The following is a 27461-nucleotide window of genomic DNA, read 5'->3' on the forward strand; positions in this document are numbered from 1 at the left end:
CGTGCACGCCGGTTTTTGTGAAACCGGTGAGGTTTTGTTAACGGTTACGCCTTGCATGTACACGACACCGGCAGTTTAGGAGACTGAAACCGATAGCTTTTGAAACCGGCTTCCGAAGTGGGAACTTCTGAAACCGCCGGCTAGACCGTGCCGTGTAGACGTGTGAAGCCGGCAATCCTATGACGACATAGCCAGCCCCACCCCTAACGCAGCCACGGCACGACCTGACATGTTGCTTGTCAAAACAAACCGAACCATTTATTTATCATATTAAAATGTTTTTCTTTCCCCTGTCATGATTTATATGCCTATCAGCCTTTAGTGGCTAAGTTAGAAGCACACGTTAACTTAACCTAGTTAAACATTAGCTTACTGCATGTTAGTGTTTTCTCCAGTGGTGCTCAGACCTAATGCAATGCGTAGGCTAAGCATTTGAAATTTCACATAGCAGTCACATACTTTGAAAATGAACTTTATTAGTTTAACAGTTGAATTGAAAACCGAATTGTCTGTAGTCTCCTTATTTCATGCGACTGCATAACCTTATTAGACATTCTCTGGCTTAACAAACTGTTTCAACAATGTTTTCTTCTACTCGATTCACGCGAAAATATCGTGAAGCTTCTGCACAGCGGCGCCATCGACTGGTCTGGCATATGCACTACGGCACATTTAGCCGGTTACACCTCTGTGTGTACCTATGGTGTGTACACGCGAGGTTTTTTCTTGCCGGAGTCGTTAAAGGTGTGAAAGCGGTAAGAGAAAATCCACCCGGCGGTGTCGTGTAAACGGCCTCTATGCCACTGCAACTGCTCATCCATCACTATCAACACACCCATCATGGCCACAGGATTGCAGCTACCAAAACTGCTGAGTGCTCACACCTGCAAGCTACGGTTTACAATCAAATATTGACCGCTTTAAATTATCTTGTTCTAGTCTAATCATCTTCGATTAAGAAATGAAGTTAATTTATTGGAGACTAATGAAGGACAGAAGTTAGAAGTGGATATCTGTACATGGCAAGCCTATCACCCTTTCATGGGCCACATAACCAAAAGTGTTAGACAAAATCCGATTTGGGCTGTCGGTGCTGTGCGCTGTATATGGCCACTTCCCGCTTGGCCCAATAAATGCCAGCGGTGAATTATATCCCCAGCCAAAGGAATTATGCCCTTGTGGAGCTGGCATGTTATCAAAATGCATTCCGGAGAGGGTTATGCGAGTGTCAACTGGCTGATTATTACAAACTCTGGCAGCGAAGGCAGAAGCGCGATCCAAACATCTGCCATTTGCACTAATCCTCCTGTGCCAGAAAAAGATGTGTTTGTGACAGCCAGCCCCACCAATCTCGCATGTAAATAACGTTTTGTCGGCGCGACTCCGCTCAGTTATCGCTGACAAATCGCTTTGACTAGTAGGGGTTAAGGTGGCGAAGGCAATAATAGCACACAGCAGCCTCCTCGCGAGAACACCTCAACGCCCTGTCTCGCAGCGAGGCCAATTTAGAGATCGTCTTTATAAAGCCTTCCCCCTCAGAGGTGCAAATGAAGTTAGGTTAGCGAGCCTGCTCCCTACTCGAGGGTGTCGAGCGATGTGTAAATTCAGAGGACTTTATTTTAGAACAGAGTACTTAACAGCCTGACAAAGCCACAGTCCATCGCAGAAATACAGACTGCTGAACAGTCGGGATTTTTCCTGCTAACGAAAGGACAGCTTGAGACTCAACTAATTCAATCAAAAAACAGCAAATAATTGGAGCTCAAGAAAAGAGCGTGTAGATTGAAAGGTGATGATTGTGGCCAATGACTGTAGCTCTGACATTCACTAATTAATCACTTCATCTTTAATTACTAATTGGTTCTCTGTTGCTGTGCTGCACCTTATGTCAACCTTTTTGTTTTGTTTTAAATATACAGTGTATATTTTGGCTCTATGAATACATTTATCCTTTCCAGCCTGACGCACATGTGACATAAATGGCATACCACCAATGATGCCCTAGCTCTATGTGAGCCGCAGAGCAAACAGCAGGGAGTAAGCTCATGGCTGTTTAAAAGACACAACATGGGGAGAGAAGAGGGGGAAAGAAGCACTCGGAGCAAAACAATCCAGATGACGCAGATAGGGCCATGGGGGAGAGCAGGCGAAACCTTGTCTCACGCAACGCACACGACCGCACACTCACTGAGCAACCCAAACGCGTCACAGCAAACAAATGTGTGTTTGTGTGTGTGGGTGGGAGGGTGACACAATGGCGAAAGGACAGTGATGGCATCAGTGCTGTGCAAAGATGAATTTCTCATTAAAAAATCCCAAATGAATGACAGTGAATGCCCTAGGACAACAATCAGTGACCTCTTGAGTCAGCAAGACCTGGCACCCTGCAATGAGCCCAGGGCCATCTCAGTGACGCGGTGGCCATTTTTGTTTCCCCCCGCTCTGTGTTTTGTAGCGAAGGATGCCAAGCTGGCCTCCTTTCACTGGAGCTCACAGACTGAGCACACAAATAGGCATCTTTTATCTGGAGAACAGACGCTGGAACTGGTCCCAACTGCTCTGCCCACACCGGATGGTGGAAAAAATGATTGGATGTGTATGTGTGTGTGTGTGAGTGTGTGTGTGTGTGTTTGATGATGATGGGGTGGTGGAGCACTTTGCTTTTACTTGCTTCCACTTGCTTGTTGACATCCTGCCACAAGCGGAAAAAAATGTTTTATGTAACATGAAACCACTCTGCAATTAATGCCCTGATCAAGGCTTTTTGTATTTGACCAGCCATTAGTTATTCACACAAGAAATGTTTGCACGTTTTTTTTTTCTTTCGTCCCCTCAGTTCAATGTCATGGGTTGTCTTTAGGCTTCAGTAAACAACATATAGCAAATTCAAGTAACTCCTCTTGGGGCAGTAATTTATTTTAGCCTTGGCACAAGCTGGGCAAGCTGTATTCTAATTTTAAGAAGCTGGATGGTTGGGTGTTTTGAAGGAACACAACTAAAACCAGTTTTGTATATACAGTCCAACAATAATCAATTATTTTATTAATCAGCAATTTAAGTTTTGGCCCCCTGACTAATTATTTATTCTATTCTTTCAAGTATATCTTTTGTATGGTATCCTATTCTTTCAAGTATAATATCTGCATGCTAAGACGACCTCTGCATACAAACTGCGAACACTTAGTTTGGACTAAGAGATGGCTTTATTCATTAGTTTTGTGGCAGCCCCTGAGGAAAGGGGGAGAGCAGTTGAATGGAAAGAGCACTACTTCTTGGGCCGGTGCCCAGTTCAACAGGGGCCATTACCTTTGATTTAATTAAGCGCAGGGAAGTTGAGATGCTGGGGGGGGGGGGGGGTGCACGCATCCATAAATTGGATGGGCCGTGGACAGCTTGATGAGGCTCTGGAGATTGCATGGATGTGACAAAAATGGCACTCTGGGAGGAGTCACTGGCACTCTGCTGCGTTTCATGAGCGCTGCGGCGACAAGTGACATACCGGCGGTGGAGTGCCGGGTGAGTTCCTCGCCTCGGACGAGAGACCCAGGGCAGAAAAGGCTGAAGTGCAGTGGCACAAAGAGCAGAACACAGGAGGGACAGCAGCCAGGCGGAGGGTGGAGGGGAATAGGTGTTATTAATAGCCCTGATGGCTCAATGACCGCTGTGTGCAAGAGCCTCTTCTCTCTCTCTCACTCCCTCTATCTCTCTCTTTCTCTCTGTCTGTTTCTGTTTAGTGCGAGGGTTCATTGTAGTCGTGTTCCTATCCAGGGGAGCCAAGGCGGATCGCCCTGGTTAACCTCATGATGGGGTTTAGATGTCGTCCCGGCTATTCATTTTTAGCATTAACGTTCATGCTGATGATTCATGGGTCTGGCCACGGCTGCCCTTCGCTGCCTTTTAATCTCTCATTTGCGACATTAACCTGAGATGTGAGGTGAGCGGGGACAAAAGGTTCAAGTTAATTTGCCTCCCACCCCATGGATGACGTTTTATCTCAGTTATGCAATGCGGGTCAAGCAAGGAAGAAGGCGGATGGTGAGGGTGGGGGTGCTTGAATGAATTCAGTGTGGTCACTCCAAAATCTGCAGCCTGCTATATTTTTCCCCCATGAGGGGACTCTCGATTCTGTAAAGTCACAACCTGATCATGTTGGCAGCTGTGATTTGAGACTGCGATGTGGCAGTGAACACATCGCAGACACCCCCCCACCACACACACACACACACCACCACCACCACCACCATTCTCTAGACTCAGTCTCTATTTGATGTTCCCGAACTCCATTTCTTGTCAATTACGTAACAGTGTAATGTAGATCCCAAAGGCAAGCAGGACTGTGTCTATCATCCCTTTGCTTTTTAAGTGAATGCACATCCTCGTGAATGGGGCTCCCATTTGGCCAGGGCCAGCCCTGGTGGGTTAGTGCAGGCAAGCAACATCATCAGCCACTATTGATTCACATGGACGTTTTTAGAGCCACAGTCCATTCCTCTGGTGATCCTAGTGAGGAATGCTTACAGAGAGATATATTTATATTAGACGGCTGAGTGAAGAAGAGGATGATGAAGAACAAGAAGAAGAAGAAGAGGAGGAGGAGGAGAAAAAACAAGTCTTCTTCCCTTCTCCCCCCTTCCAAAGTCATTACGGTAATAACCTGATATTGGTGACAACAGCATTTTTCATCTGACAGTTATAGCCCATATAGCACGCCGTGATGGGAACATATTATGTGCAACTAGATGTACCGCAGAGCGGTACAAAATATGACCGCCGCCCAGTCCAGCACATTTTTTCCACAAAAAGAAATCACGCTGAAAGGCCTATATGATTCTAACTGTCTCACTAAATTGCATTATCCACACTCAATTCTCACTGGTATCTGCTAGACAACAAGTACCAAAACATTATTAGTTCATAGATTTCACATGTAAAATTCATTTTATACAACCCCACCTCCATCTTGCCTATTCATAATTCTGAGAAATTCTTGATTGTTTGTGTTATGTTTATGTTATGTGTGTGTGTGTGTGTGTGTGTGTGTGTGTGTGTGTGTGTGTGCTTGTGTGTGTGCCTGTGTATGTGCCTGTGCATGCAAGCGTATATGTCTACTGTGTGAGTATGTGTCATACGTATGATTACTGTGAATGTATGTGTGTGTGTGTGTGTATCTGTTTGTGCACATGTGTGCACATGAAATGGGTTAACATGACCCCTGGAGGCGAACATACGGAAAAAAATGGTCATCCTAGGCCCTATAGTTCTCAAGATATTCACAGAGAACTGTGTCTGCCCTACCCTCCTTTTGGGGGGTCCAGTCCAGCGGGGGGGCTACAGATCAAAACGAAAAATGATGGTTCCATGTTATCCATGTGGGGGTACAAGCCCACCAAGTTTTGTGTACCCCGGTCTTTCAGTGTCCCGGGAATCCTTGTTGGTGTACGTCACTAAATGTACACATAAATTATTTTATTGTAAGGCCCCCCATGAACGAAAGTACACAAAACTTGGCATGCATTCGGAGGGTGTGATAATGATCCTACACTTTTCATTTTGTGCAGTTTTGACCTTGTCAGCCAGAGATATTGTGATGAAAACACCTAATTTTTTGCTTTTTAATTTTTAACTAGGTGGCGCTATACATGAAATAAGTGGTAATGGGATGGGTTGACATGCCCCCTTAAGACCAATATACATAAAAATGGTGGACCTCCTAGGCCCTACGGTTCTCGAGATATTCACAGAAAACTGTCTCCGGCCACCTACAGGCCAGTTGGTGTATAGTAACATAAATTAATTTATTGTGTGGCCCCCCATGAACGGAATTCCACGAAACTTGGCGTGCATTCAGAGGGTGTCATAATGATCCTACACTTCCAATTTCGTGCAGTTTTGACTATGTTAGGTCACAGATACCTGCGATTACAACACCTCATTTTTACTTTTTTGTGTTTAACTAGGTGGCGCTATACATAAAACGAGTGGTTATTGAATGGGTTGACATGGCCTCTTGAGATCAACATACCAAAAAAAAATGGTCCTCCTAAACCCTACGGTTTTCGAGATATTCACAGAAAACTGTGTCTGCCCTACCCTCCTTTCGGGGGGTCCAGTCCAGCGGGGGGGCTACAGATCAAAACAAAAAACGATGGTTCCATGCTATCCATGTGGGGTTACATGCTCACCAAGTTTCGTGTACCCCGGTCTTTCAGTGTCCCGGGACTCATTGACGGAAATTTGGGCATGCGAAAAAAAAAAAAAAAAAAAAATCTGACTAAACCTATATGACCGCCGCTTCGCTGCGCGGCGGTCATAATAACTATCAGCCTCGTTGCTTGACTGATGACCATCCTTTTCCAGTCAGATTCTGGCATCTGTGTTTTGCTGCACACCCCAGCCTGCACACTTTATATTCCTCACACACAATCAATATCAGACACCATATATTTTCAGCCTCGATGGAGATCGACTGTATATTTGACCTGAGGTTATTAGTGTATTTCCTGTATATACAGCATTGTGGTTACTAACAGAGTAGCCAGCAGCTTTATATATATATATATATATATATATATATATATATATATATAGTGGGTTGCTTTCCGGATGTTTCTTGCCAGTAAGATTAATCAGTTCTGAATTGTCGCTCCCCATTGCAATTCTCTATTCATTCACTGGTTTACACCCATGCTAATAATAATATTAATAGGCAATTAGTTACACAAAATCGCATTACTATTCCAAAATTGGAAGAATCCAAAAATTAGGACAATTATTCGGTCCCCTTTATAGCTCAACTTGTGTGCTATTTTTCTGTCTAGATAGAGACATGGCCCATTCATTTTTGTCCTTTCTCTTGTCTTTCAAAGATGTTTAGATTCTGACACCCTCCAACCATGATAGTCATGAAAATATTTTCTTCAGTTTAAAATAATCACTGATAGTTCAGCAAATGAAATATTAAAAGTGTTGTAGATTCAATTGTAGAATCAGTGTGGTTTCCCCTCTCTCTGTTGTATATATTGTATACTGTATGAATGTGTATGTGTGTGTGTGTGTGTGTGTCTGCGTGCGTGTGAGTGTGTGTGTGACCAATGTATCCGTGTATTTGAGCATGTGTGCAAGCTAGTATGTACATGTATGTGTTTTTTTTCTGCACTATTTAATCGTATCCTTTAGGATGATGCAGCTTTCCTCTTTGCGCATGTTTGTGAGGGGCTTTGTTAGCCTGTGTGCGTGTTTTATGGTGAGCTGTCACAGTTGCCTTATTCACAGGAGAGTTCATGGTCTGCTGCACCCAGAATGTCAATGGCGTGAAAGCTGACGGCCCTCCAAATGATCCATTGGCCGATGGCTGCCAAGGGGGCCACTGCTGTTTCATGTTGTCAGTTCCACACGCATGCTGTTCTGCTTGTTGACTGACTAATATTTTCCACATATTACAAACACACATGGTTCCAGCAAGATGTTCAGACTTGAGACTTCAAACAAAGCCTATACTCTACTGTGGTCATGTGCGTGCGAAGGTCTTCATGCTTTACAGTCGATTCAAATCCGATATGCTTTTTAAAAAAATGTAATTGGCTGTTGCGCTACAAATATGAACAAACTTTAGCCAGAATCATAGAAGGTACCATTAAAGATTTTCAGATCTACCACTGCATAAGTGACTGTGTGTTGTTCAACATTAATATGCATTTTCATAATTGCCAAAGTGTCTTTGATTGGAGATTTGTGAAACTACCTTTCTATGAAGTGCTAATGAAGTAGCAAATAATAGACCTTATAAGCAGATTCTGAAACTTTAACCTCCATCGATCAATTTATTTAATTAGTCTGGTAATGAAACTCAGGACAGCGGCTAAATCTTCAACGCTCTGTGGCTTTCAGTTAATAGATTGCCCAACCTTGAGTTTGTGTATGCACAACAACACAAGTGAATACCTCTAATACTATTCAAATTTGAAACAACTAAACAGATTTATTTTCGAGATCTAAGAGGAATGAGAGATGGACAGGAATAACTTGAAAGCAATGAGCAACAATTCTGAGTGCATTTTAGTCTTCACTTTACATTTTATATGTAAGCACATGTTGCTGTAACCCGTGTGAATGATCTATCTTGGTAAAGAACCAAATGTCTTGTGTGTTGGTCAGTGAAACTGATTCTGATTATTATATTGATTGTTCAACTGTCTCTCCTCTTTCTCAACTAGCCCACTGCTGCTTGTCACTACTCTGGAAATCCCCATGTTGACAAATAGCTAGTGGTTAGTTGTAACCCACTTATTCCTTCTCAGCCACAGCCAAGCGGAACTAAAACGGTAACCAAAAAACAGTTAATTTGATCAGTTCCTGGTAAACAGAGCTCCCTTGCTATCTCTACAGTTCATACACAAACAAGTGTATCGAAGCATGCTGATACAAAGATTGACTATGCATCAGTCTGCATGACTATGCATATCTCTGACAAAGAGCTTTCAAATATCAAACAGATTAGCAATCAAAACAATTGGACACAGTTACATGTGGACCTAGCATCTTTGTAAGTGTATAGTATATGTATATGTATAAATTTGGTCTCTGCATTTATCCCAATCCGTGAATTAGTGAAACACACTCAGCAGCACACAGTGAGCTGCCTGAGAACAGTGGCGCTCGGGGAGCAGTGAGGGGTTAGGTGCCTTGCTCAAGGGCACTTCACCCGTGCCTACAGGTCGGGGTTCAAACCGGCAACCCTCCGGTTACAAGTCCAAAGCGCTAACCAGTAGGCCATGGCTGCCTGGCCGACAGATGTGCACTCCTATGCGTTTCAACCTCCTATTATCTAAGAGCGGGGATGAAACAGGCCCTGGGCTGGCTGGCTGTGTGGCTGACGTTAGCACGGGCTCGAGTTTCACAGCGAAAGCGAAAGCGGCTCCACACAGACAGGAAGTGAAGGCCCCCCCACTGGTGCTCGCTATCGCATCTGCGGACAGCACACACACTCACACACACACATACACACACCACACACACGCATACATACACAACCCACACACACGCATGCATACACAACCCACACACACGCATACATACACAACCCACACACACGCATACATACACAATCCACACACACGCATGCGCACACACACACCCACACATCTCTCTCTCTCTCTCTCTCTCTCTCTCTCAAACACACACACACAGACACACACACCCTCCAGTGACACAGGATCCCGCCGAGAGACTGATAATGCCCTCCTACTGGCAGACCACCTAGAGAGGTAGTGGGAAGAGGAAAATTAATGACAAACCTGGAAGAAGAGGTTGTGGAAAGAAAGACAAAATAGTAGTTAGGAGAGACTGACAAGGACAAGATAGGGAGAGAGGGATAGAGAGAGAGAGAGAAGGAAAGAGTGCTTGTCCAACAGCGGCACAAAGACAGAGACAAGGAAAGGCAGACAGAGAATGAAAGAGACTGACTCAGAGGATGATAAGATTGAGAGAGAGATAGGGAGATAGAGAGAGAGAGTGAGGAAAGTGACTGACACACAGAGGAGGAGATAGTTAGCGAGAGAGAGAGAGAAAGAGAGAGAGAGAGAGTGAGTGCTGCTCTGCAGGAGGTGACTGGCTGGATGGCTGACTCTTTCATACCCCAGCGTGAACAAATGTCGGATGGGAGGGAGGCGTAGCGCTCCCCTCCCCTTCTCTCTCCCCGGGAGCGGGAGAGAGCGCACAGCGGTGCCACGCCGCAGGCCAGAGAGAGATGCACCTGCACCACCCTGCTCTACACCCAGCAGCTCCAACCCCCCTCCACCACCACTGAAACATCTCTCACCCCAGACAGCACGCCTGGAAACACGCCAGATCTCCTAACCTACTTGCAAGGACACATCCACCGCCACATCTCCATATAAATTGCTATCTAGCACAGACTGCAGACACATATAGTGGTTTAAAACTAGCCAGGTGCACACTTTTGATGAAATGATTTGACCTATTTGTGTGGACAGGGGGGAAAGGACAGCTCGGTCAGCCATCAGATCTCCCACTGCTTCGATGTCAGCAGCCTATCTTCCCTGACAAGGCCATTTAATCTCTGCTGCGATGCAACCTTGAGCCACACTGGAGTGAGTGGTTTTAATACCGTCGGACATGCCAATTAGAGAGAGAGAGAGAGAGAGAGAGAGAGGCAAAGAGACAGAGAGAGCCTGTGGAGTGAATGGCGGGGGACTTACCTCAGTTGTCCTGGTCAAGCATGGGTCATTTCTGGCCTACGTTCTTCCCCTCCTGTCGCCTGCTGCCACACTCCCAGCCGAGGTTTCCCCTGCCATGGCAGTGCCGTGTGTCCCGCTCAGCTTTGCGTTTAATTTTTTCTCTCTCTCTTTTTAAGGTCTCTGGGGCTCTGGAGCAAGGCTATAATTGGACGTGGGGGGTTCGCTCATGCGGAGGATCGCACTGCTTTGTAGAGCGTTACCATCAGGCGAGCTATCTCAGTCACACACTAAAAGCCGGGAATGGAGTGACTGTCCCCCATTTTGAATGCCGTTCATTGGGGAAGTTGTATGTCGGTGCACTTTTCACCTTCAAATATCATCTATCTGCATTGTAATTTCAGCTAGCAGGGCACAGAACAGGTGCTGCACCACCTGTTCATGGGTTTTTCTGCCAAAAAGAGCCATGTGCCAGAGAATGGGGCAACAAAGGCGATAAAGTTGAAATGAAATGGGAAAGAGCACACACACACACACACACATATATCTGCAGGTGCTGTGGTGTGGCTTAGATCGTTCGGGGGTACACTTCCTGTTTTGATGAGGATGAATGAATAGGTTGGTAATATTAGCCACAGTTTCATAACCCTGCCACACCCAGATTTTGAGTTTGTGAGAACTTTTGCCTTTTCGCACTTTTGCCTTTCTACTCAGTAAATCACACACATCCTTCTTCACAGACTCCAAGGGAGTCGTAGGAGGTAGAATGGTGGAACTGAATTAATGCAGCCCTCAACGGGAAGCACTGTATGAGTGTGTGTGTGTGTGTGTGTGCGCGTGTGTGTGTGTGTCTGTGTCTGTGTGTGTCTGTGCCTGTGTGTGTGTGTGTGTGTGTGTCTGTGTCTGTGTCTGTGTGTGTGTGTGTGGAGGGGGGAGTTCATTTCCACAGAAATGAATGCAAATGAAGCTTGCATCCTCCTTGAAGGAGGGCCCACACACACCGTGCTATGCAAAGGAATCCAGAATTAAATGCTGTGCCCATATCTCATATTCTGCACACACCTCAGGCCTCACACACCATTTGATTACGAACGCTGAGAATGACCGTAATCCCTGACAGTACCGATGGCTCTCAAATCACCTCATTACTCACATCCCACTCTCGCTGACTGAATGCTAGGGCAGAGAAACTACAGACTGCCTGAAAAATATAATGCTGGTGGCTATCAGCAATATCCCGTGTGTGGCAGATAAAATCACTTGCACGCATCCTGTACACTGGCACACTTAGATAAATTCACACACACATTTTTAATACTGAGTGATGCCATGTTAAAAACTGTAAGAACTATGCTCACTGTGTGAGAAGGTGAGTGATTTTCTTTTCAGACAGCTCTAAAAGTGATGGCAATACTGCTAAATCCCCTTTCAGTATGCACCCCCTATTCACTGAGCATGTTTCAGTGTTGAAGTATATGGGGGTGCGTGTTGAAGAAATCCTGCACACTGTACTTTACGCATGCAAATACTTTATTATACTTCACACAACGTTTCGGTCACACAGACCTTCCTCAGGTGACCGAAACGTTGTGTGAAGTATGATAAAGTATTTGCATGCGTAAAGGACAGTCAACAAGCATTACTGGTGACCTTACCTTTTCCGATGCACCTGTCCCAAAAGAAGTGTGCAGAAACGCTTTTGAACTAAGTATATGGGGGTGCCATAGCTCGGAGGTAGCGGTAGACAAAGACCCTGGTCTGAGACTGACCTGAGGTCATTCATTTCCCGAACCCAATCACCACCTCTCTATACCACTCATTTTCTGTAAACTCTTCACTGTCCTTTCAAATTACGGCTAAAAAGCCCATTATTATAAATTATCAGCCGGAGAGAAGGCCTCGCCCTCGTCCATTAATTCCGTATAACAGGACACCTCCGCGGCCGTTTTCCCTTACATACAGTATATCGTAGTATGTCTTACCATAGCCGATTCAATTGTTGCTCAGGATTCTGGCAGGAAGCCCCCTTTTGTTCTTCGCCTTGCATATTTCACTCTTGATCTGGGATGTCACCTTGTCAGGTCTGCATTTGTATTGTGTTTGTGGGTTATATGACGTTGGTGGAACTTCCGACACATCCTGGATAAATGTGTCATGCTGCCACAGATTCGCTACAGGTGAACACTGGTAGAGAGACCACAGCACACAGCCACACAAGCAAAACTAAAGCCAGTTCTCATCCACTATAGCTTGTCAAATTTAACAAATTGATCATCAAGGTCCTCTAAACAAAGTGGGAAAACAAAGTGTCTTGGAGCGAGCCATACACTATTCCAGCCAATCGACACATTACTTCAGGAACACAGAAAGAAGGGGTGCAATATGTATTGACAGGATAAGGGAAGATCATACAGGAAATGAGTGCGAGAGAGATAGGCTTGCGAAATAACCGCATCAATAACCGATTCAAGCCTGGGTCCCCCCTGGGCACTAGACCCAAATGTGGCATCATGGGATGCCAACATTATTGCTGTGCTATACGGTTCCCACCAAATCATTGTAATTTGATTGGCTGTTGACCTCAGACATCAACAACCTTTTGCCAGAATTGTTAGAATTGCGAACTGTCTTTTATGGAAAACCAGATGCCTGCACTTCATATTAAGCCTCAACCTTTGAAGTGTTCTGTGGTGTTCAGTGGTTCTCAAACTTTTTTGACCACTCCCCACATTGGAGGTGGGGAATTTTCAAGCCCTAGCAAAATGGTAATGTTAAAATATTATTTTTGCATTTTGTTTCCACATTACATTTCCCATTTCAGTCCACTGGATCAGATGTTATTTTAATTCACATGTCAGCCTGTTTATGACTCCTATGTTTGTTTGTGGCCATTTTGGTTTGAATCTATCTATGATCTTCCATGTCAAAAAAGAAAGGCATTATTAAAGATAGGCACATTACAAAAAAAAACTAATTTCCTCCTGTTCATCACGCCCCACCTGTCATGTCTCTATTCCCCACTAGTGGGGCCCGCCCCACACTTTGAGAACCACTGGTGTAAGAGAAATTACTGGACTCTAAAATATGTGACAAACACAATCTGTTTTTTCTATTGTTTTACAGAATATCATGGTCCATGCAGACTTCATTCATTGTAGGCCGAATAGCCTATATGTGGCACTGAAGGACAGTCTGTGTTATTCGATGGTGTATGATTTTCTGTACATTGATATACAATAAATATCTGTTTACTGTAGGCCTATAAATTGGTGTACAATTGCCATAGCTTTTTGCTCTGTAGGGGGGGGGGGGGGGGGATCAAATTCGGCTTCTATGCACAGAAGGTACTGTTAAGCAAATGCCAAGTAGGAGCATAGACAAAGTATACTCTGAGGACATTGTGTTCCCTGTGGCTGCTATAATGCAGATATATGCCATCTACGGTCCAACCCCACTATTCTTCCTCCATCTAATAATGTGCCGTGACAACTATTGATTTTTACCAGGATGCAATAGCCTAATGTATGGATTGCAGTTCAAACGACACAGGGAACGTCAGGTGGCACACAACCTAGATAACAGGTCGTCTGTGTGGAAAGGGTACGGTAGGAAGATAAGGGGAATGTAAAGCTTGCAGCCTATTAATATGTAATATTAGGGAATTGATCTCCCTCTTGTAATGTTACAGTTGTAATGATTTCATATAGTGAGCTTTATTTTTGTTTTTGGAAAACTTGTTTCTCCATCGTTGCAAATCATGGACATTGAAATGGATTGAAAAAATGGAATGTTTAAACCAAAGATTGTAGAGGGCTATAGCAGAAAGGTAAACACATTGAGAAGAGCCAGAGTAGTATCTCACTTGGCGGGTAGGCCAGGTTACCTGTCTCCATCACTGATATGAATGTGAAAAATTATTGAAAAATGGCTAAACTATACAAAATCAGATGGTGTTTTTTGATATACAAACAATATATCTTTCTGTCTTTCCATACTTCCGAAACTGTGAAAACGGTATTTGCGAAAAATTATCAAACTCCCTGGGGAAAGGATTGGGCCCCAAACTTCATGTGCCCTAGGGCCTCATGGGCCCTAATCCGACCCTGCATGTATAGAAATTAAATATCTCCACATTCTGCTAGAGGGATGCATCAAGCCACAGAATTCCAACAGAAATAGTCAACCAACGTCATCTATTGGATTAGATTTGTTAGCCTGTCAATAAAAGTAATTGCTTGCAGCACCACAACAGTGGATGGCGCGCACACACAAAAAAATAATGGATTTCACCTCCAGAAAACAATACCAAGAAAGCTAGTGAAATAAGTTTATTATCCCAAGCTCCATTTTCCAATAAGATGCTGAAATGAGTTGTGTGGAGTAGCCCACGCGCACACCAAGTGAGTCTCCATGGATCCCCCCGCCTCAAACGCCTCCACCTCCGAGTGCCATCAGGGAGAGTTAGTGCAGCTAATCCCAACTGATAAAGGCGTAGCTAATGGCATCATTTAGAGTCAAATGTCTCAGAATCAGCTGGCAGCTGTGTGGTGATCTGAGATGAGCGATGCTAATGGACAGTAATGCGGAGAACGCCAAGCGTGGTGGGCGAGGGAAAGATGAACACTGTCAAAATATTAAAAGCACATAGCTTAGTTTTGCACAGTGGCACGTTTTCTTCACCAGGTTTCTTCAAATCCTTTGACACAGTTTGTATCAGTTGCAGTGAAAAGTTTTGTGGAATGTCTTAGGCCCGTTTCACACCGGGTGCGTGGCTAAGCGTGTCAGCTGCGTGGCGTGTCCGTTTTTATTTCAGCTCCCATGTTAACATGTTAGACCTTGCACACCGCCTGCGTGACACTCACGTCTCAGGCGAGGCTCGAGCCGCACCGAAATCGTGTGCATGCTAGGAGGACTCACGCCTATTTTTCACGCCACACGCAAGCTTGTTGGAAGCGTTTCCATTCAAACAGTGAAGAAAATAAAAGACTTGATAAAAGACTTGAGAAAAAGAGACGTTTAATTGGCAGAGGCCGCCGCAGAGCCACATCATCACCCACGCTTCTGGTAAGCAAAGACATAGAAAACGCCACGCAGCCGACACGCAACAGACACGCGATGTTCGCACCACGGACCCGGTGTGAAACGGGCCTTACCACTTAAAGAACTTTATCATAAATGTACTACCATCTTAGGTTAATGTTAAACAACAATTTTTTTTGTGTAAACTACATTGTATCCTGTTGTACAGTATATGCAATATAGGAGAAAAAATGTAATTGTTCTACTTTAGTCACTGTTATATTGCTTTGCGTTCCTTGATTAACTCCATAGGCCTATCAATCCTATGACCTATGGCATGATCTACAAAAGCATGATTTATCACAGTGCTTGTCAAGTCAGCATGGCCAGCCACTGGTCTTTGAACTGTTGTGTTTTTCACTCAATAATGTTTGAATAGCATATGGTCAAATCCACCCACCGAGCAAACCAGTCATCTGTGCGCATTATACAAGCTTTCATGGCTGTTGCCTTGTTAGATAAGTGATAACGTGTGAATGGGAGTCTGAACCTAAGAGCTTGGCAGGATTATGGGTTGTCTTTGACCTTTCCTGATTTTATTACTTATATGTGCTCAAAGGAGAGAGGGAGGAGGGGGTGGGGTCGGGTGGGGTGTTGACAATGCATGTGAAGTGTATCCATCTTCAGATAGAAACACCTCCCGCTGACCCTAACATAGGCAGGATGTCCACGCTTTCCAGTCTTTTTAGGTCTAATGACATAACCCACGCTCTAATGACATGTCCACGACATAACCCAGGTCTAATGACATGTCCACGCTCTCCAGTCTTTTTAGGTCTAATGACATAACCCCTGGCCACACACGGTAGAGCTTCAGCACAAGGCATGATTACATAACATCAGAGCTCTCCAGATGGTTTCAAATGGTAATTGGCTAATTCCATGTCTCTTCAACACCTGTTGTTTTGCATAAAACGGGCAAGACGCAGGACGAAAGTGTTGGATTTGGAGCCATTAATGGGTCCAGCCAGACGTCCCTTTCTTCTGCCCTCCAGCAGCACGTCAAGAGGCAGAAGCAACCAACATCAACTCTTGAAGGCTTTCAATTTCTCTCTTCGGCCGAGGCCATTTTCTTTATCACTGTGAATACCCACCATGACTGCCATTTATTTTTATGGAATCATATAAAATTAAACAAACTGTTTGCAGATGGCAAAAGCACACGGGCACCAGTCCATTAGGCTTACTAAACATACATGTGATTTTACATAATCTGTGAACAGAACCTGTAAGCTAAATGAGGTCGGATGAGGCTTAATGCAAATTCTGTTGATTCAGGCATGACTCATGCATGATGAAATGAGTGGTCTGAAATATAAATGGCCCTTTTTAATCATCGGAAAGTGTTTAGGAGGCTCATGTGTTTAACTATGCACAATGTAAAAATCGATGGTTAAGGACGTGGCATATGGACAAGAGGTAAACAAAACTGAGAAATTTGAGTGTGATGGGACAAGGAGTGGTTTGTTACGCAACTGCTTTGCTGTTACACTAACACACAGTGAGTTGTTTTCCCATATTATGTAACACATGGAGCATGCATTTACCAATACCCTGTGTGTGCTTTTACCTCCTCTACCAACCCTTTAAGACTACAGTACATCTTCTACTAACAAAGTGTTTGTGCCATCTCTGCCGTCTCCAGGAACAGTAATGACCTAGATCTGTTTGGTTTCTGAATGATGTGTTTGCACTGGGGGTTTAATGACTGGGAATGTTGCTGGGAATTTTCTGCAACCCCATCGCCAATCAGGGAGTGATGTGGCCGTGACGGAGGCAAAGGACATGACGTGACATCTATCCGGTGTACTCATTTGTCAGTCCGCACACAGCGCGGCAGTGAAGTGGAAAAAAGAGAGAATCCTGTCACCGCCAGTTTTCCCCCCCCATCACAAATGAGTTATTTTTTTCACACCCTCTCCATTCCCCTCGGATAGAGTTCACCTCAGGTAAACCATATTTCATCGACATTGAAATTCAAGGGATGACCAGGGCCAGTATTATGGAGAGGAAAAAAGCGAGTCTATTGGAGGATGCAGCAAGACAGCAACATAGCAATTCAGTAGTGTTTTAGATTCAGCTTGATTGCAACTGCAGAAAGGTCGAAGTCTCACTTAACTCAGCTCATGCATGAATGCATAAAGCTTTTGTCTTCAAAAAAATTCAAAAATTTGTTTTGTATCTTTTTTGTTTAACCCATACATAGCCCATACACACAACTAAACTACTGGCTGAAATTGCTAAAATGACATAGTATCAGGTCAGAGTGCTCTTGAATAAGAATGATATTCTATTCAACAATAACATCCATATCTCTGCCACATTCACTCATTCTCTTTCTCTCTCACCCTCCCTCACACACTCAGTCTCTCTCTCTCTCTCTAATGCTCTCTATCAATGCTAGCCTCTGTTTTTCTCTCTATTAACTATACTCTCTCTCTCTCTCTCTCTCTGCCATCTTGACTCTTGGTTCTTGACTACCCTTCCATCCCCTCCTCTCAAGTCATTTGTCCCCAGGGCCATTGAACTGTTCAATGCTTCACTTAAGGGAAGAGGAGAGATAGACTTCTCTGCATAGTCTGTCTGCCTCTTCACCCCCTCCATGTTTGGATACTGTCTGTCCACTAGCCACTTTTTACCACTGTCTTTCTGCCTCACTGTTTGTGTGCTATATTAGCACATTAGCATATATGCATAACCCCTCCCTCCATGCCACAGTCGAACTGTGGCCACACTTATACCTTTTCTTAAAATAGTTATATATATATAGATATATATAGACTTTATTCTTGCACTGTTGCACTGTTGGACTTACTCATTTGCACTATCACCATGACACTCACACAGAGCACCTTACCTTACCTTACTATGCACAGAGAATCACAGGCTCAGTCCCTGCCTCAGTCATTGCAAGCGCATCGTGATTGATTAATCACCACTATGTGGATACTTTTTTTAGAATTGATTTAGATTAAGTGTTAGTTAGTATAATTTGTATTTTAGTATATTCTTTATCTTCTACTGTCCTTATTGCTTAGTTGTGTTTTTTTAAAAATATATATTATATACTTTTTCTTACTGTTCTTACTTTTTCTGCTGTTAGTGAATGTGTGTGTGTTGTCTGTATGCTACTGAGACCTTGAATTTCCCCTGGGATCAATAAAGTATCTATCTATCTATCTATCTATCTATCTATCTATCTATCTCTCTATCTCACCTCACCAGCGGGAGAGGGTTTTTTCCTCCGAGGGCTTGGGGTGACTCAGACATGGCACTGATCCAGATGGGACAGGTCTGCAGGTCTCTCAGCTACTCCTCCTCCGCCATCCACCCTCACACGCCCACTCCCACCTCCGGCACTCGGCCTCCGCTCTCAGGAGGGCAGCCTCCGCCCGCTTATGTGGGTCATGTCCATTAGCCACCGACCATCTCTGAAGGTTTTCATCCCACAAAAGATCTGGTCTGAGCAAACATGAAGGGGATTGGGGGGGGGGAGATGGGGGTTTGTCATGAATTATTTGTGTTCCTGCTTGTCCACTGAACAAATGGCCCCCGCTGCTATTTATACTGACCATACCCAGACAAGAGGGTTGCCCCGGCTGCAGAGAGCAGATAAAAAAAAAAAGAAAGAGGCGGGGGTGGTTTGTTAGCTGTTTCCTCCGTGACCACTATCCCACTGTATACACTCCACTGATAATGACATCTCTAACATGCATGTTAAAACAATTCAGTCTAACCTGACCATTAGCGATGTTAAATGTTAAGTGCTGTGATAAATGGACGGTCGGCTGTAGTCAGATAAGATTTATTCCAGTTCTTCTGTGAAATGAAAGCCATGATGTGGCAGAGAAGAGTCAAGCCTTTTTGATGGTGGAGGACGTGGCTGGTCTGGAGTTGGGAGTGGTTGCTCTCTGGTGGAGCATAGCAGACAGTGCTGTGGTTAAATGGTGGTGACTTGCATCCTCATGACGTGCAGCTGGTTGGGCATGGGCTTGTTCGGATGTGTCTCGCCCCCTGCTGGACAGTCAGAGAAAATGTCACAATTCACGTGTTTGACCCAGCATCCATTGCTAGCAACCAGGTCAAGGCAAGGTGTTATTGTGTGGGATGGGATGAGGCTGGGATTGCACTGTGAGATATAATCTTCATACTGCCTAATGGTCAGTTGCCTGCCCATTAAGATTCAAATGATCTTTTATAACATCTCAGTTTAACATGTAACCAGTTAAAAAATTAATTAACCTTAACAAACTAGAATTATTATTATTTTTTATGATATTGTCTCTTAACAAGGTACTTGACATCATATTACTTACGGATGCACTGTCATGAAAATATGTGCAGACCACATGTTGACTAAATTCAAAGCAGTATGATATATATGTGTGTGTGTGTGTGTGTGTGTGTGTGTGTGCTTGTGTAGGCGTCTGTGCATGTGCCTGTTTGTGCGGCCCACACACGTGTCTTGCACCTATCTATCTGTCTGTCTGTCTGTCTGTCAGGCTTGCATGTATGTGCGTGGGTGTCTATTTGGGTGTAATGGTATCAACGGCAGACTTTGTAGAGCAATCCTATTAAAATTGATTGAATCAAGCCATTAATGCTGCCTCACAATCAAGATCCATTCACTCCAAAGCCCTTGTTCATTATGATGTTTCTTCATGATGAGTTACCTCAAAGAGAACCATTAGCTCATACACATACCTTATCACAGTAATCAAACTGTTACCTTATTGAAATGGTTATAGAATTATACTCTCTCTCACACACTATCTCTCTCACACACGATATATATATATATATATATATATATATATATATATATATATATATAAATAAATATATAGTGCATTTTTCTGATGTCATCCTGCGGTTGCTGAGTGACATTCACTGTAAAACCCGACAAGTTAATTGAACTCAAAAAAATTGGTGAAACCGATTACACAAAAAAATTTAAGTAATAGTAACTCGGTTTTGCTAAGTCAAAGAAACTTACCTTTTTTAATTAGTCTTCACTAGCAAATTTTGAGTGTGTTCAACAAGGTTTTTTTAAGTTAAAGAAACATCAACTACATGAGTTCACGGTAATTAATAAAATTAAGCTTAGATAGCTTAATTGGATTTATTGATGTCAGCCTGAAATATTTCATTTTGCTTCAACCAATTCTTTAAATTAAATTTAAAACTTAAAAGTTTTAATTTCCAGAAAGTTGAACAAACTTGTCAATTTTGATTAGTTCCAACTAAGGACTTGAAAGAAAATTATTAAAAAGGTTGACAAAGGCCAGTGAAATTCTTCTTAATCTTTTATTTTCATGTAAACCATGGAAACAAATACAGGTTGGAGTTCAGAACAGGGCTGTAGTGGAGGCTAAATTCAAATAAACACAGTTTAGATCAAGGGCATAAAGACTGGATAGATAGATAGATAGATCGATAGACAGATAGATAGATAGATAGATAGATAGATACTATCTATCTAGATAGATAGATAGATAGATAGATAGATAGATAGATACTTTATGACAAATGCCTGACCAATGCTAGGAAATTCAACAATCATTTCAATCCAAAACAACAGGAGTCTTCTTTGGGCAGAGGGATGCATTTGCACTGTTCGTGCTGATCAGAATGAGTTCAACAGTAAGGTCCTCAATATCTGGGAACTCCGATTGAGAGACCTGAAGAAATGAACAAAGAACAATTGTGTGTTAATTGAATATCTAATAGGCATTACATGTCAAGTGATACCATGTCATATTAAGTTTAACATTTTATCTTCAAACTTTTCCAGGGCAGTTGCATTATTGAAATAATTACTTGAAATAATACTAAGTAACTTCCCTGGAGTTTCTTGGTGAAAAAACAAACAGAAAAACAAAAGTTTGAAATGTAACTCCAGCGTTATTCGACACATAGCCCTGTTGTTCGAGGTCACGGCTGTTCGTAAAAATAAAATTAAAAGAATTAAAAAAATTGGTGCAACATAGACTGAGTAGTGGCCCAGCAGCTATTGATAACCTACCAGGGAATTTGGCTTTAGTTTCAGTTCAGTTCAAATGCCTTGTTAGGTTAGTTTAAAGGGGTGGTTCAGGATTTTGGACATAGGACCTCATTTCCAAGTTACCAAGTGTGATATTACATTAATACACAGGATTAGGTGTTATAATCCCTTGTGCCAAGATCCAAGATAAAAACACAAGTTGGAGACCGTTTTCAACACGTTTCATCCAGTCCTTCTAGTTGCAGAGTTCGCAGGTGCTAGGCTGGCGCGAGTCAACAGTATGTGTAAGCCTGCCACTAAAAACAGTCTTACCCACTCCATAGTACACCGAGGCAAATAAATATAACGCCTGAATAGACGAGGACTGGGTGAAACGTGTTAAAAACGGTCTCCACTGATAACACACTTGCTAACTTGGAAATTAGGTCCTATGTCCAAAATCCTGAACCACCCATTTAAGCTGCTGGACCAGTATTTGCTTTATGTTGTATACTCAATTTTCTCATTGTTTTTCATTCTAATAGCATGCGTTGACCTCGAAACAACAGGCCATGGATCGCTTAATGCCACAGTTACGCTTTAACTGTCATGTCAATAGAAAACATACTTACTTACATCCAATGTCTTTAGAAAAGTGGCATCATCCTCATGGAGGTAGAAAGGAAGGCCACGGAGCGCCACAGCACGTCGGATATTTACATCTGAGGATCCCAGCATGAGAAAACATGGAGTCAAGCCAGTTAATAACTACAAAATGCAATTCAATAGGATTACCTTTCTTTGATAGTACAGCTTCTGAAACCAAAGCATTCTTTTTATCTTAAGTCCATGGAGGAGTTGTAATCTACAAGACCTCTGCTTTCAAAGGGGGTCAAGCACTCTTAGTATGTGGAAACAGGGCCATTGTTAGTAGGCGGTGTGCAATTTCGAGCAAAAACTCAAAATAGGGGGGTAAGTGTAAAGATTTAAAACACATTTGGTCAGAACCACACATGAAATGAATCTATTCCAAGTATTTGTACAAAAGAAATGCTTACCTGGGATTCCAACATGATTGCAGGCCACCACCGAACCAATAGGCTATGTCTGCGGGGAAGGACGTCTGATATGATCTCCTTCCTTCTCAATGCCAATGTTGTTTGCATCAACTTCTGAATCTGTGAATTGAAGGACGAATACACATTTGAACATACTGACAATCTCTATTAGGACAATCCACCATCTCATGATGTCGCTTTAAATGCCACTTTAAATGCATCCTTAAATGGCCGAGAACAGTTTGCACATTAAATGGTTGTTTTCAACTACACAGCTGACATGCGAATAATACACATTCTGACTGAGCATGAACTGTGTGTGACCATGTCAAATGAATTTAGGCTACTGACTTAAATGTGCAGACAGTCAGTAACATGACAGTGGACTAACGTTAATGGAGGAAACATTGCTAACATGCTGTAAACGATAATGTTGCAGGACCTGTGCCCTGTTATCAAGCAGTGCACCACAAAGCTTGCACTTCCAAGCTATTGTGTTAAATAGTGCTAACGGGGGTTAATTAGTTCATATTTTTAGTACTCACATTGGCAAATTGAGTTAGATCGCTGGCTGATCCAGCAAGTGCTGGCATTCAGCAGCCAAATTCTTAGCTGCTAGTGCTAGCTAGTTCTAACCGGATAAAGTTACGTCACGTAGCCTAAGACAATATTTTCAAACATTCGGGTTTTTAAACAATATGATAAAGGACGTGCTTTAGGGTCAACATGCACCTCACTTTTCCACTTACGTTTAATTGCGGTTTTTCTCTCTTCTCGTCGTCTCCTCTCTCGTTGTCTATTTTCACTGCTCTTGTTCTCGTCTCTTGTCATCTGGTGGTCGACCGTTGCCGGCGTCGCTTGTCACTCGGCGTTGGTGCTGTACACAAGGTCCACGTATGGCAGAAGATCCGCCTACAAATTTGCTACAATTTGCGAAGTTTCCCACGCTCTCTATTTTTTCAAATTACTTAAAGCGGATGAGTGCTGTCAACTTAAAAGTTCAAATTTGTTCAAGTAACACAGACGATTAGAGTACTATTAACTTTTTTTCATTTTTGAGTGTTTACAAATCAAAAACATTGTTTTACTTGTACTGTTCGGTTTTACAGTGTTGGAATGAGTTGACAGTCATATTCAAAAGAGAGATTGACATGGTTTTATTTCAGTTAGCCTAATAGCTGGTTTGATTTGCATGAGAGATGATCTTATGGACGGTACCCCATGCCAATCTCTAGGTACAGTATGGTGAAGGCTATGTGATGATGTGGGGGTATTTTTATTCCAAAAGCCAAGGGAACTTTATCAGGATACATAGTATCCTGGATCCATGAAATAACTGGCCTTTAAAAATAAAAATCTGCCTGCCTCTACTGGAATTTTCATAAAATATTTTTTTACATTTTGTTTTCCATGTAATTTCAGTAGAACTATAATTGGGTATTGTTTTTTGATTTATCTTTGACTCAATCAAAACAACACAATTGCAATTTTATTGATATTACTTGAAATACACAATTAAATGACATTGACTTTTTTTATGTTTTTAAAAATGGAGATATAGCGTTTTGGAACCAAACTCTTCATATTAATTCATAAGTTTCTGGCTAAATGAATTTGCATGTGAGATTGCAACCTGGTGTATGTTTAATGCTTCACTACGCACCACGACAACGCAACCTGCACCTGATGGACGCAGCATCACAAGGGCCTCATAAGATTAAAGGGTGTTAAGCTGCTTCGGAGCTTTAGGAGTAGAAATAGAAACAGTAAGAAGTGGAACAGTGTGGAGGGCATACCTGCATGTCTTCAAACACCTTGTGTAGGAGTTGACATGTTGCGTGCATGCAGCAAAATGGCCTTTGTCTGAAAAGTGGATGACTAGTGTTCAAAAAACTCCATCAATGGGTAAGTGGTGATGTTCTTTTAGAATATATTTGTAATTGCTTGTTTGGGCAAGTAGCACCATGCTGCTCCTGGATGTTGAAAGACCTTCTGAGAATGTGTTATCCTTATGTGCAATAGTGGAGGTAAATATTTCTGTTCTAATTTGTATCTATATTATATATCTATATACAGTATATATATTCTACAGTATATTGTTGTTATGAACATGACAAAGGTGTTGTAATTAAACATACCAGCTAATGGCAAATAGCTCATTGTTTACACGCCAGCCACCAGTAAACCTACAAAGCATGTTTGTACAATATTCTGTTGTACAATTGCAGGGATATAATTCTGTTTACTGTCAATATTGTAATAACATTTTAGTGCATTTGCGTTTGGGGGCCTTTTAAAAAATATGTAGAAAAAGTTTTAGTGTTAGTACATCAATTTAATCAAATATTTGTATAGCCTACCAAGTTAGCATTGCCATCAATGTATTTATCAAAATGCCAGTTGTCATACATTTAATTCAAATGAATTCAATCCTGTGTGGGGAATATTGCTACTATGAGTGTTAACAACAGAGGTGGGAGGGTGGGCCAGAAATATAAACATGTAAAACTGATTTGTCATTAGCATGTAAAACTGATGTGTCATTTTAACAGTGAGGGCAATTAGGAAAGGGCTTTGTCAGACTAGGTCTCATGAGTTTAGCTGTGGTTTTTAATTGTAATGCGGTCAACAGGAGGGAGGATGACCAGAGCCACGTGTCATGCTTTAGCTAAGGCTACTGTAGGTAGGAAGGGGACAAGGGCACAAGTCTTAATAGTATATCATCTCAGTAAACCATCAGAAATGCTCTTTATTAATTTACATGAGACATCTATTCCATATATAATACATTTGACATTTCTTACATTTTAATGGGATATTTTCAAAATAGAAGGCTCATGGACTATTCTGTTTTGGACAAATCAATTAAAGAGAGTAAAGAGCAATTTATTCAGCTTTTTGTACAGTCACACAAAAAATCCACTATCCTGAAAACCAGTTATATTTAACTCAGAAACTGATAGAGATCACTTATTTTTTAATTCAGCACAAGGATCCAAAAACACTGGGTGGCACAGCAGCTCTAAACTTATGACACTAGTAACATTATCTAAATAAAATACAGCAATCCAAATGGATAACGTTTGTACCACTGTCCTGACCAATCTGTCCTGTTTTCTCTCTAGCGCCGGGTCTGCTGTGTGACCAGATATAGGCGAGAATGAGCAGGCGTCGCAGGAGGAACAGCCGCAGGAAGAGCTCGAGCGGAAGCAAGCGTGAGTGTCTGTCTGCTGTCTCCAGCCCGTGACACACGAGGCTTGCATTAAGGCTAATCTACTAACTAAACCGCCCAGCCTGCTGCAAGGCATGTGCCAGCCATGCTCCTGGTGTACTGCCAGAGCGTGGACCCTCAGATAGAGGGATTAGGATACACTTCAGCATGGTCATTATGGTGCTTCACGATGCGATCTTGAAACAAAAGACAACTCTTGAATAACTGTGAGGAAGGAGGGTTTGTCTTGCTTGCATGTGGGATCACTGATGAGAAGCTAAGAAGGCATACCAATATTCTATAGTAATAAATAATACTAGTCAAACACTAAGATGATAGCTTTGATTCCCATGGTTCAAACACCTCTTCCTGTCTACTGGACTATGTCTTACAACAAAAGACAGCATCTTCAGTTAATAACTCTGAGAAAAGGAGGGTGGGATTTTGTAGCCTACATAGCTGAGCATATTCATTCATATGAGATTTACCAATATATTTGATTAATAGGTGGTAAAAAGTGTTGACAGCACATACAGTAGGTCATATTTTTGATTTGCAGGGACTCCATACACTTATAAAGACAATGTTGTTTGGATAGCAGCATCTGCTAAATGAATAACTAGTCTGATAAAAAAACATCAACACTGATGAAACAGACATTTTTAACAGCAAAAGAGAGATGATCGTAACTGATATTTCAACATTTGTTCTTGTTCTCCCTGTAGAGACCATATCCGTATATAACTTTCAGAAGCATACTAAAAGTCCCATTGATGATGTGGAGCTGAGGGGCGAGCATGCGGAAAAGGGGGAGACGGACTCCCTACATAAGGAAAACTCTTTCAGCAAATCAGATGCCGAAGAGGAGAAGGAGGAAGACACAGAGACTGCCTGCAGTGAGAAGAGATTCAGACGGGACAGTACTGTTGGATGTTTAAATGGAAACACAAGAAGCCAGGCAAACATCTTGTCAGGTGACACAACCTCACAGCAAGATCAAGGGGTCCGAATAACCACTTCCGTTACCATTGATAATTTGGAGCAGAACACATCCCAGATTGTCTTTCAGAGATCCCATGGCTCAGGTGCTGTGGGATCAGGGAACAGCACAATCGCTGTCACCACCACCAAGCTGAAAGGCATTCATGCCAACATGAAGATCGAAATCAGGGAGGTTTTGCAGTTGGACGATTCCGATTACAAGACTACATTTATCCTTCAAAGTCAGAGGGCAAAGGACACAGAAGACTCTTCTGAGACCCAGCAGTTTGGCTGTCATATCCCTAGCAATGAGAGCTTTACCTTTGCCTATCCATGGAGCCAGAGGACCATAAATGATAGCAAAATTGGGAAACCATTTGAGAACATGAGTTGTGAGTTTAGTGTGGTTGAGATGAGCAAGGAAGATGCGGACACATCGAGAAATTCAGTGCCAACCATGTGTTACAGCGAGGACATGGACTGTTACAAAAGCTGTTGCCAAGACCACTGCTATGGGTATGGGCATTGTAGTCACAACGACACCGATTTCTCACTTGTCGACGGTTCCTCCAGCCGCTCAGCGCTGTCCGATATTTGGCCTTTGCCGAATAAGTTGCCTCTGGCCAACAGTTTCACCAGTGAAACAGAGCTGGATGTACCACCCCCGATAGAATTCGCTGACAAAGAGTGCAAGGATGATGTGTATGACCTCACCGAGGATGTTGCATTGTGCCGCATCAGCAGCGCTTCCGATGACGTCTACGACCAGGGAGAAAGTTCCTCAGCAATGACGTTTGGAGCTTCGAGCTCCAAGCGGGAATCTACATGCCACACGTCTGTAGATGGGGGCAGGAGCTATGACATGTCTCATTCAACCTCTTTCGAACCCGAGTCCGAGTTGGACACAGAAGAGCTTTATGGGTGGCCCAACGCCCCAGTGAGCCGGACGAGTTTCA

The 27461-nt window shown here is 42.9% G+C and overlaps 1 long non-coding RNA gene across 2 annotated transcripts; it reads right to left on the minus strand.

The window, feature by feature from the left end:
* Positions 1–20560: 20560 nt before the first annotated feature.
* LOC143122501 (uncharacterized) lies at positions 20561–23422 on the minus strand. Of its 2 annotated transcripts, none has more exons than XR_012986706.1 (3): positions 23063–23422; positions 21892–22433; positions 20561–20953 (listed from the first exon to the last, which is right to left on the minus strand). It is a non-coding gene; the product is annotated as an uncharacterized LOC143122501 (long non-coding RNA). The 2 variants fall into 2 exon arrangements; XR_012986705.1 differs by having other exon boundaries at positions 21888–22433.
* Between the last annotated feature and the right edge of the window lie 4039 nt (positions 23423–27461).

This window comes from Alosa pseudoharengus, unplaced genomic scaffold (assembly GCF_046254945.1).
Source record: "Alosa pseudoharengus isolate Yale_2024_CS ecotype anadromous, Long Island Sound unplaced genomic scaffold, YU_APseudo_1.1 YU_APseudo_1.1_scf_14, whole genome shotgun sequence".
In the NCBI taxonomy this organism is placed as follows: Eukaryota; Metazoa; Chordata; class Actinopteri; order Clupeiformes; family Clupeidae; genus Alosa; species Alosa pseudoharengus.